Raw genomic sequence first — 10,349 nt, 5'->3', positions numbered from 1 at the left:
GGCGGCTGCCTGAGGAGGAGCTGTGTGGCGAGCTGTTTAGACCCAGAACGACCGCTTCTGAACACCGGGGGGTTGTCCGGAGGAAGAGGAGAAGCCCGGCGGGTCACTTGGTCTAGGAGTGACTGCATCAGAGCCACAGGCGGTTGCCAGAGGAGGAGCTGCGTGGCGAGCTGTTTGAACTCAGAACAACTGCTCCAGAACACTGGTGGCCTGGCCTGCCTGGAGGAGGAGAGCGGTGGGACGCTTGGTCTAGGAGTGACTGCATCAGAGCCACAGGTGGTTGCCAGAGGAGGAGGCGAGTGGTGAGTTGACTGGACTAAAAGCGACCGTTCCTGAACACCGGTGGCCTGCCTGGAGGAGGAGCGTGGTGAGTCACTTGGTCTCGGAGCCACCGCTCCTGAACACCCGGGGGGCTACCCCGAGGAGGAGGAGGAGGAACACGGCGGGTCACTTGGACTTGGAGTGACTACCTAGGGCTACGGGTGGTTGGCGGGAGGAGGAGACCCGAAGTGAGTTGTTTGGATTCCTAGTGACTGCGTCGGAAACCGGGCGGCTGTCCGGAGGAGGAGGTGTGTGGCAGGTCTCTGGGTCTCGGAGCTATTGTATGGGGCTCCAGGTGGTGGCTCAGAGGAGGGGCTGCATAGCCAGGCGATTGGTGCAGAGCAGGGTCCCAGGAGCCAGGTGGCTTCTTGCTGGAAGAGCCGCACAGAGACACACATAGGGGCGGAGCGAAGTTTCCAGGGCGGCGGGCAGATTCTCTGGGAGAGGCAGCCTAAGGAGACTGTGAAGGGTGAGGCTCCCAGGCCCAGGACGTAGGTCCGGGCCCCTGGGATCGTTGCAGAGGAAGACAGCCCAGCCCAGGTGGTAGTTGTAGATTGAGGGGAACCTCTAGGAGGGCAACTGACCAGCGAGACGTCCCCACCCAGTGAGTCTTCCCGGCAGGGGGAGGTTTTCCCACAGGGACGGTAAAACCAGAGACACAGGCACAAACAGGCCTTGCCTCAGCCCGCAGTCTAGTTCCCCACTGGATGACCATTGGTCAACAAGTGGAGGCACCTCTGCCCACTATCAGGGAATATACGCCACCTGAGGGTCACCACCCCTAGAGAGGCAGCTTCTTCGTGGAGCTCTGCATTATCAACCTCCTCCAAGACTTCAGGCTACTGAAGGATAAGAGGGGATATACTAGCAATCTTCAGGGACATTATAAGTTGATAGAGGAAATCTGCAATATCTTAATGACCCACTGATTCCTGAACAATATGAGAAAAAAAGGGAAGAAAATGCCCCAAACAAATCTAGATGTTACATCAATAAAATCCAACGACAGCATGGCAGAAGAAATGACAGAAAGGGAGTTCAGAATGTACATAATTAAAATGATTAGGGAAGCAAACGATGAGATGAAAGAGCAAATGCAGGCATTGAACGATCGCACCAATCGACAGTTAACAGAGCAAATTCAGGAAGCAAAAGATCATTTCAATAAAGAGTTAGAGATACTGAAAAAAAACCAAACAGAAATCCTTGAAATGAAGGAAACAAACCAAATTAAGAACTCCATAGAAAGCATAACCAATAGGATAGAACAGCTGGAAGACAGAACTTCAGATATTGAAGACAAAATATTTAACCTCGAAAACAAAGATGAACAAACAGAGAAGATGGTGAGAAATCATGAACAGAATCTCCAAGAACTATGGGATATCATGAAAAGGCCAAATTTGAGAATTATTGGGATTGAGGAAGGCTTAGAGAAACAAACCAAAGGAATGAACAATCTATTTGAAGAAATAATATCAGAAAATTTCCCAAATCTGAAGAATGAAATGGAAAATCAAGTCCAAGAGGCTTATAGGACTCCAAATACACAAAATTACAACAGACCCACACCAAGGCACATAATAATGAAAATACCTAACATACAAAATAAAGACAGAATTTTAAAGCCTGTGAGAGAAAAGAACCAAATTACATTCAGGGGGAAGCCAATACGGATATCAGCAGATTTTTCAATCCAGACCCTAAAAGCTAGAAGGGCCTGGAACAACATTTTTCAAGCTCTAAAAGAAAATGGATGCCAACCAAGAATCTTATACCCAGGAAAACTTACCTTCAAATTTGACGATGAAATAAAATCCTTCCATGATAAACAAAAGCTAAAAGAATTTACAAAAAGAAAGCCAGCATTACAGAACATTCTCAGCAAAATATTTCATGAGGAAGAGATAAAAAACAAAGAAGTAAATCAGAAAAGGGAGGAATTATCCTAAAGGAACTGTCAAATAAAGGAGGAACCAAGATGTGTCAAAAATTTTAAATATGAACCAAATGACTGGGAATACAAATCATATCTCAATAATAACCCTGAATGTGAATGGCCTGAATTCATCAATCAAAAGACATAGACTGGCGGATTGGATTAAAAAGAAAGATCCAACAATATGTTGCCTGCAAGAGACTCACCTCATAGAAAGAGATACCCATAGACTAAAGGTGAAAGGATGGGGAAAAACATACCATGCACATGGACTCAGCAAAAAAGCTAGAGTATCCATCCTCATTTCAGATAATGTGGACTTCAAGCCAATGTTAGTCAGAAGGGATAAAGAAGGACATTTCATACTGCTTAAGGGAAGCATAAATCAGCAAGATATAACAATCATAAACATCTATGCCCCAAACAGTGGCTCATCCATGTATGTTAAACAAATCCTTCTCAATTTTAGAAACCAAATAGACCATAACACAATAATACTAGGTGATTTTAGCATGCCTCTTTCACCACTGGACAGATCCTCCAAACAAAAATTGAACAAAGAAACCATAGATCTCAATAACACAATCAATAATTTAGACTTAACAGACATTTATAAAATATACCATCCAACTAAGAGCGAATACACTTTCTTCTCAGCAGCACATGGATCCTTCTCTAAAATAGACCATATATAATGCCACAAAGCTAATGTCAGCAAATACAAGAAGATAGAGACACTACCTTGTATTCTATCAGATCATAATGGATTGAAGTTACAAATTAATGAAAGAGTAAAAAACAGAAACTACTCCAACACCTGGAGATTAAACAATATGCTACTATATGATGAATGGATAACAGAAGATATTAGGAAGGAAATTAAAAAATTCTTAGAGGTAAACGAGAACAAAGAAACATCATATCAAAATCTCTGGGACACTATGAAAGCAGTACTTAGAGGAAGATTTATTTCATGGAGCGCATTTAATAAAAGAAGTAAAACTCAAAAAATAAATGACCTAACACTACAGCTCAAAGCCCTAGAAAAAGAAGAACAGACCAACACCAAAAGTAGTAGAAGACAGGAAATAGTTAAACTGAGAGCTGAAATCAACGAAATTGAAACGAAAGAAACAATACAAAAAATTGACAAAATAAATAGTTGGTTCTTCGGAAAAATAAACAAAATTGATAAACCTTTAGCCACACTAACAAAGAGAAGACGAGAGAAAACCCAAATCACTAAAATTCGGAATGAACAAGGAAATATCACAACAGACACGACTGAAATACAAAACATAATTAGAAGCTATTTTGAAAATCTATATTCCAACAAAATAGAAAATTTCAAAGACATCAACAGGTTTCTAGAGACATATGAATTGCCTAAACTGAACGAGGAGGACATACACAATTTAAATAGACCATTTTCAAGTAATGAAATAGAAGAAGTCATCAAAAGCCTTCCAACAAAGAAAAGTCCAGGACCAGATGGGTTCTCAGCCGAGTTCTACAAAACTTTTAAAGAAGAGCTCATTCCAATACTTCTCAAAGTATTCCAGAAAATAGAAGAGGAGGGAACTCTCCCAAACTCATTCTATGAAGCCAATATTACCCTGATTCCTAAACCAGACAGAGACACATCAAGGAAAGAAAATTTCAGACCAATATCCTTAATGAACATCGACGCAAAAATTCTCAACAAAATTTTAGCAAATCACATACAAAAACATATTAAAAAGATAGTGCACCATGATCAAGTGGGTTTCATCCCAGGGATGCAAGGTTGGTTCAACATCAGGAAATCAATAAATGTCATTCACCATATCAAAAGACTTAAAGTCAAGAATCACATGATTATTTCGATAGATGCAGAAAAAGCATTTGATAAAATACAGCACCCCTTCATGCTCAAAACACTAGAAAAAATAGGGATAGTGGGAACATTCCTTAACATTGTAAAGACCATCTACGCGAAACCCATGGCTAATATCATTCTAAATGGTGAAAAACTGAAAGCATTCCCTCTAAAAACTGGAACAAGGCAGGGATGCTCTCTTTCACCACTTCTATTCAATATTGTCCTTGAAACTCTAGCCAGAGCAATTAGACAGACCAAAGAAATTAAAGGAATACGAATAGGAAAAGAAGAACTCAAACTATCCCTATTTGCTGATGATATGATTATATACTTAGAGGAACCAGGAAATTCCACCAGAAAACTTTTAGATCTCATAAGTGAATTCAGTAAAGTAGCGGGATATAAGATCAATGCACATAAATCTAAGGCATTTTTATACATAAGCGATGAATCTTCAGAAAGAGAAATTAGGAAAACTACCCCATTCACAATAGCTTCGAAAAAAATAAAATACTTGGGAATCAATCTCACAAAAGAGGTGAAAGACCTCTACAATGAGAACTACAGAACACTAAAGAAAGAAATTCAAGAAAACCTTAGAAGATGGAAAGATCTCTCATGTTCTTGGATAGGAAGAATTAATATTGTCAAAATGGCCATACTACCAAAAGTGCTATACAGATTCAATGCAATTCCAATTAAAACCCCAATGATGTACCTTACAGAAATAGAGCAAGCAATTATGAAATTCATCTGGAAGAATAAAAAACCCAGAATAGCTAAAGCAATCCTTGGCAGAAAGAGTGAAGCAGGGGGTATCGCAATACCAGATCTTCAACTCTACTACAAAGCAATAGTAACAAAAACGGCATGGTATTGGTACCAAAATAGAAAGGTGGATCAATGGTACAGAATAGAGGACACAGACACAAACCCAAATAAACACAATTTTCTCATACTAGACAAAGGGGCCAAAAATATGCAATGGAGAAAAGATAGCCTCTTCAACAAATGGTGCTGGGAGAATTGGAAATCCATATGCAACAGAATGAAACTAAACCCATATCTCTCACCATGCACGAAACTAAACTCAAAATGGATTAAGGATCTCAGAATCAGACCGGAGACCTTGCATCTTATAGAAGAAAAAGTAGGTCCAGAGCTTCAACATGTCAGCTTAGGACCAGACTTCCTCAACAGGACTCCCATAGCACAAGAAATAAAAGCAAGAATTAATAACTGGGATAGATTCAAACTAAAAAGCTTTCTCTCAGCAAAGAAAACTATCAGCAATGCGAAGAAAGAACCTACAGAGTGGGAGAAAATCTTTGCCAATCATACTTCAGATAGAGCGCTAATCTCCAGAATCTATAAAGAACTCAAAAAACTCTATACCAAGAATGTAAATAATCCAATTGACAAATGGGCTAAAGAAATGAATAGGCACTTCACAGAAGAAGATATACAAGCAATCAACAAACATATGGAAAAATGTTCAACATCTCTAGTAATAAGAGAAATGCAAATCAAAACCACCCTAAGATTCCATCTCACCCCAATTAGAATGGCGATTATCAAGAATACAAGCAACAACAGGTGTTGGCGAGGATGTGGGGAGAAAGGTACACTCTTACATTGCTGGTGGGGCTGCAAATTAGTGCAGCCACTCTGGAAAGCAGTGTGGAGATTCCTTAGAAAACTTGGAATGGAACTACCATTTGACCCAGCTATCCCACTCCTTGGCCTATACCCAAAGGACTTAAAATCAGCATATTACAGAGATACAGCCACATCAATGTTCATAGCTGCTCAGTTCACAATAGCCAGATTGTGGAACCAACCTAGATGTCCTTCGATTGATGAATGGATAAAGAAACTGTGGTATATATATACAATGGAATATTACTCAGCCATAAAGAATGATAAAATTATGGCATTTGCAGGCAAATGGATGAAACTGGAGAATATCATGCTAAGTGAGATAAGCCAATCTCAAAAAACCAAAGGAAGAATGATATCGCTAATAAGTGGATGATGACACATAATGCGGGGTGGGAATGGTTAGTGTTGGGGTTAGAGTTGGGTTTAGGGAGGGGGGCAGGAATGGAGGAAGGAAGGACTGTATAGATGGAGGGGAGGGGTGGGAGGGGATGGGGGGAAGGGAAAATGGCAGAATGAATCAAACAACATTACTCTATGTAAATTTATGATTACACGAATGGTATGCCTTTACACCATGTACAGACAGAGAAACAACATGTATCCCATTTGTTTACAATTAAAAAAACAAAAAAAAAAGAACCAACTTTTTGTTTTGTCAATTTTTTGAATTGTTTCTTTTATTTCAATTTCATTGATTTCAGCTCTAATTTTAATTATTTCCTGTTTTCTACTACTTTTGCTGTTATTCTGTTCTTCTTTTTCTAGGGCTTTGAGCTGTAATGTTAGGTCATTTAGTTGTTGACTTTTCATTCTTTTCTGGAATGCACTCCATGCAATGAATTTTCCTCTTAGTACTATTTTCATAGTGTCCCAGAGATTTTGATATGTTGTATCGTCATTCTCATTGATCTCTAAGAATTTTTTTAACTCCTCCCTGGTATTTTTTGTTATCCATGTTTCATTCAATAGCATATTATTTAGTCTTCAGGTGTTGGAGTAATTTCTGTTTTTTATTTTGTCATTGATATCTATTCTCAGTCCATTATGATCTGATAGAACACAAGGCAGTATCTCAATTTTTTTTGCATTTCCTACAGGCTGCTTTGTGGCATAACATATGGTCTATTTTCGAGAAGGTTCCATGTTCTGCTGAGAGGAAAGTGAATCCACTGGTTGATGGATGGAATATTCTATATATGCCTATTAAGTCTAGGTTATTGATTGTGTTATTTAGTTCTATGCTTTCTTTGGTTGGATTTTGTTTGGAAGATCTATCTAGTGGTGACAGTGGTGCATTAAAGTCACCCAGAATTATTGTGTTGTGGTCTATGTGATTTCTGAAATTGGGAAGGATTTGTTTGATGTACAGGAATGCACCCTTGTTTGGGGCATAAATAATTACTCTCATTTTGTCTTCCTGATTTATGGTTCCCTTAGGCAGTATGAAATGTCCTTCTTTATCCCTTCTGACTAACTTTGGCTTGAAGTCCACTTTATCTGATATAAGGATGGAAACTCCCGCTTTTTTTACTGAGTCCATATGCGTGGTAGTTTTTTTCCCATCCTTTCACCTTTAGTCTGTGGATGTCTTTTTCTATGAGATGAGTCTCTTGCAGGCAGCATATTGTTGGGTCTTTCTTTTTAATCCATTCTGCCAATCTATGTCTTTTGATTGATGAGTTTAGGCCATTAATGTTCAGGGTTATTATTGAGATATGATTTGTATTCCCAGTCACTTGGCTTATTTTTGGTTTTTAAGTTGGCTTGGTTTCTCCTTTGAGTGTTTTTTCTCTAAGGTAGTTCCTCCCTTTGCTGACCTACATTGTTGCAGAGACATGTTTAAGCAGCTCTAAGATGGTGGCTGGTGTTGGGCCAAGAGGTGGCACATAATTAGTGTTAACAAGGCGTGATCTCTCATGACCTTTTGCCTAGTTGGTTAATGTCTCTTCTGCACTAGTGGTCAACAGATGTTCCTCATTCTTTCTTGATTGGTACCGTGGCACATGGTCCATTCGTACTACTTAATCCTAAGCTGATTGGCTGCCTTAGTGTATATAAGACATTCTCTTCAACTGGAACTAGATTGCAGAAGGCGGGACTAAGAACACACCTCTAGATCGCAGGATGGAGGACTAAAGCCACACCTGTAGGTCGCAGGTCACAGGTCACAGATCGCAGAATGTTGGATGTAGTACACGGGATGCACCACTAAGAAGCACCTCTGATAGCACGCACCTCTAGGTTGCAGGTCACAGGTTGCAGGACGCAGGCTGCAGGTTGCACGCCGCACCCCGCACCTCCAAGAAGCGACCCACATCTAAGAAGCAGACCTCTGAAAGCGTAGCCTCTCTGAAAGCATAGTACCTCTAAAATGAAGCAAAGCCTCTATTCCTCTAAGCAAAGCCTCTCTTCCTCTAAGCAAAGCCTCTCTTCCTCTCAAAGCCTCTCTTCCTCTAAGCAAAGCCTCTCTTCCTCTAAAACTTCCTCTAAAAGCAAGTAAGCAAGGAAGCAGCTCAGAAATAGAAGTAGTTCATTCCCAGTCCACCTCCGATTCCTTCCCATGGGATTGTTGCTGCGGGCGGCAACACATTGTTGTTTTTCATTTCCTCCTCATGGAATATTTTGTTGAGAACATTCTGTAGTGCAGGCTTTCTATTTGTAAATTCTTTTAACTTTTGTTTATCATGGAAGAATTTTATTTCATCTTCAAATCTGAAAATTAGTTTTGCTGGGTAGAGGATTCTTGGTTGGCAACCATGTTCTTTCAGAGCTTGAAAAATGTTGTTCCAGGCCCTTCTAACTTTTAAAGTCTGGGTTGAGAAGTTGGCTGCTATCCGTATTGGTCTCCCTCTATATGTAATCTGATGCTTTTCTCTTGGGGCCTTCAACATCCTATCTTTATTTTGAATGTTAGTCATTTTCATTATAATGTGCCTTGGTGTGGATCTGTTGTGCTTTTGTGCCTTTGGTGTTCTGTAAGCCTCTTGTATTTGATTTTCCATTTCATTCTTCAGGTTTGGGAAATTTTCTGATATTATTTCATTGAATAGGTTGTTCATTCCTTTGGTTTGTATCTCTGTGCCTTCCTCAACCCCAATAATTCTTAAATTTGGTCTTTTCATGATGTCCCATAGTTCTTGGAGATTCTGTTCATGATTTCTTACCATCTTCTCTGTTTGGGCCACTTTATTTTCAAGATTAAATATTTTGTCTTCATTGTCTGAGGTTCTGTCTTCCAAGTGGTCTAGTCTTTTGGTGATGCTTTCCATTGAGTTTTTTATTTGGTTTATTGTTTCCTTCATTTCAAGGATTTCCATTTGGCTTTTTTGAGAATCTCTATCTCTTTGTTAAAATGATCTTTTGCTTCCTGCAGGTGCTCTTTCAGCTTATTGGTATTATCATTCATTGCCTACATTTGTTCTCTAATCTCATCCTTTGCTTTGTGAATCATCTTAATCATGTATAATCTGAAGTCCTTTTCTGACATTTCTTCTAACATACTGTCATTGGATTCTATTAACATAGAATCTAGATTTGTATGGATCATTTTCTTCCCTTGTTTTTTCATGTTGTTCATGTATCTTCCCCTCTAGCAGTGCAGATCTGGGGTATTGCAGATTTCACCCTATAGGCTTATAGTGGCCCTATAGGTTTCCAAAACCCTTTTCTTTAAGTGGAGATCAATATTAGCAGTGCCCAATTCGGACACTATGTAATCCTAGACCAAATAGCCCCTATGAGGACAATAACAAAATTGTCATAATAAACAGAATGAGTTCAAATATTATCTTCAGTAAAACAAACAGATTTGCACTAAGTTCTACAGTTTCTAATGGAAGACAAAGAGGATGCAGAGGGATGTAGAATGTGGCTGTTAATGGGATAAGAAAAGAATATACAGAAGTTCTAGATAATAGAAAGGGTGAGAGTGTAATCAAAAGAAATCAGATATTAGCATGCAAAAAAAGGGAGAAAGAGACTCTGAGGGAACAGGTAAACAAAAGGAAAAGAGAGCAAAAAAAGTAAAGAAATAAAATTTTAAATTTTTTCATTAAGGAGAAAAAAGAAAATCTACGGTATAACAGACATATAGTAATGAAATTTCCCAGTCTTCAGTAGCCTGATGCATGAGAGGTACCTGACAATGAGTTTCAAGCCTCCAGCAGGAGTCTCAGGATGCGATTTGACCCACCTAAAGATTGGAGCTATGATGTCCAGTATTATCCAAGATGGCTGCTCTGGCTTCGAAATGTGTTGGCAAATGGGGAGCTGCAGCTCAGGGTGTGGAGGTGGTCAACTGGAGGTCCTGGAGGCAGGATGTGGTTGGTCAGGCAGGGATCCTGGAGGTCGGGTGTGTTTGGTGTGGTTGTGGGATCCTGGAGGCTGGGTGCAATCAGTCGGTCTGGGATCCTGGTGATAGGGCACAGTCAGTTGGTCTGGGGGTCCTGGTGGCAGGGAGCAGTCAGTCGATGTGAGGGCCCTAGAGGCAGGGAGTGATTGGTTGGGCTGATGGATCCTGGAGACGGGAGTCAGTCAGTCCGGTCAGAGGTCCTATGGGGCCTGGCT

Source organism: Sciurus carolinensis, chromosome 6 (assembly GCF_902686445.1).
Source record: "Sciurus carolinensis chromosome 6, mSciCar1.2, whole genome shotgun sequence".
NCBI classification, from domain to species: domain Eukaryota; kingdom Metazoa; phylum Chordata; class Mammalia; order Rodentia; family Sciuridae; genus Sciurus; species Sciurus carolinensis.
This window is presented reverse-complemented; position numbering follows the sequence as displayed.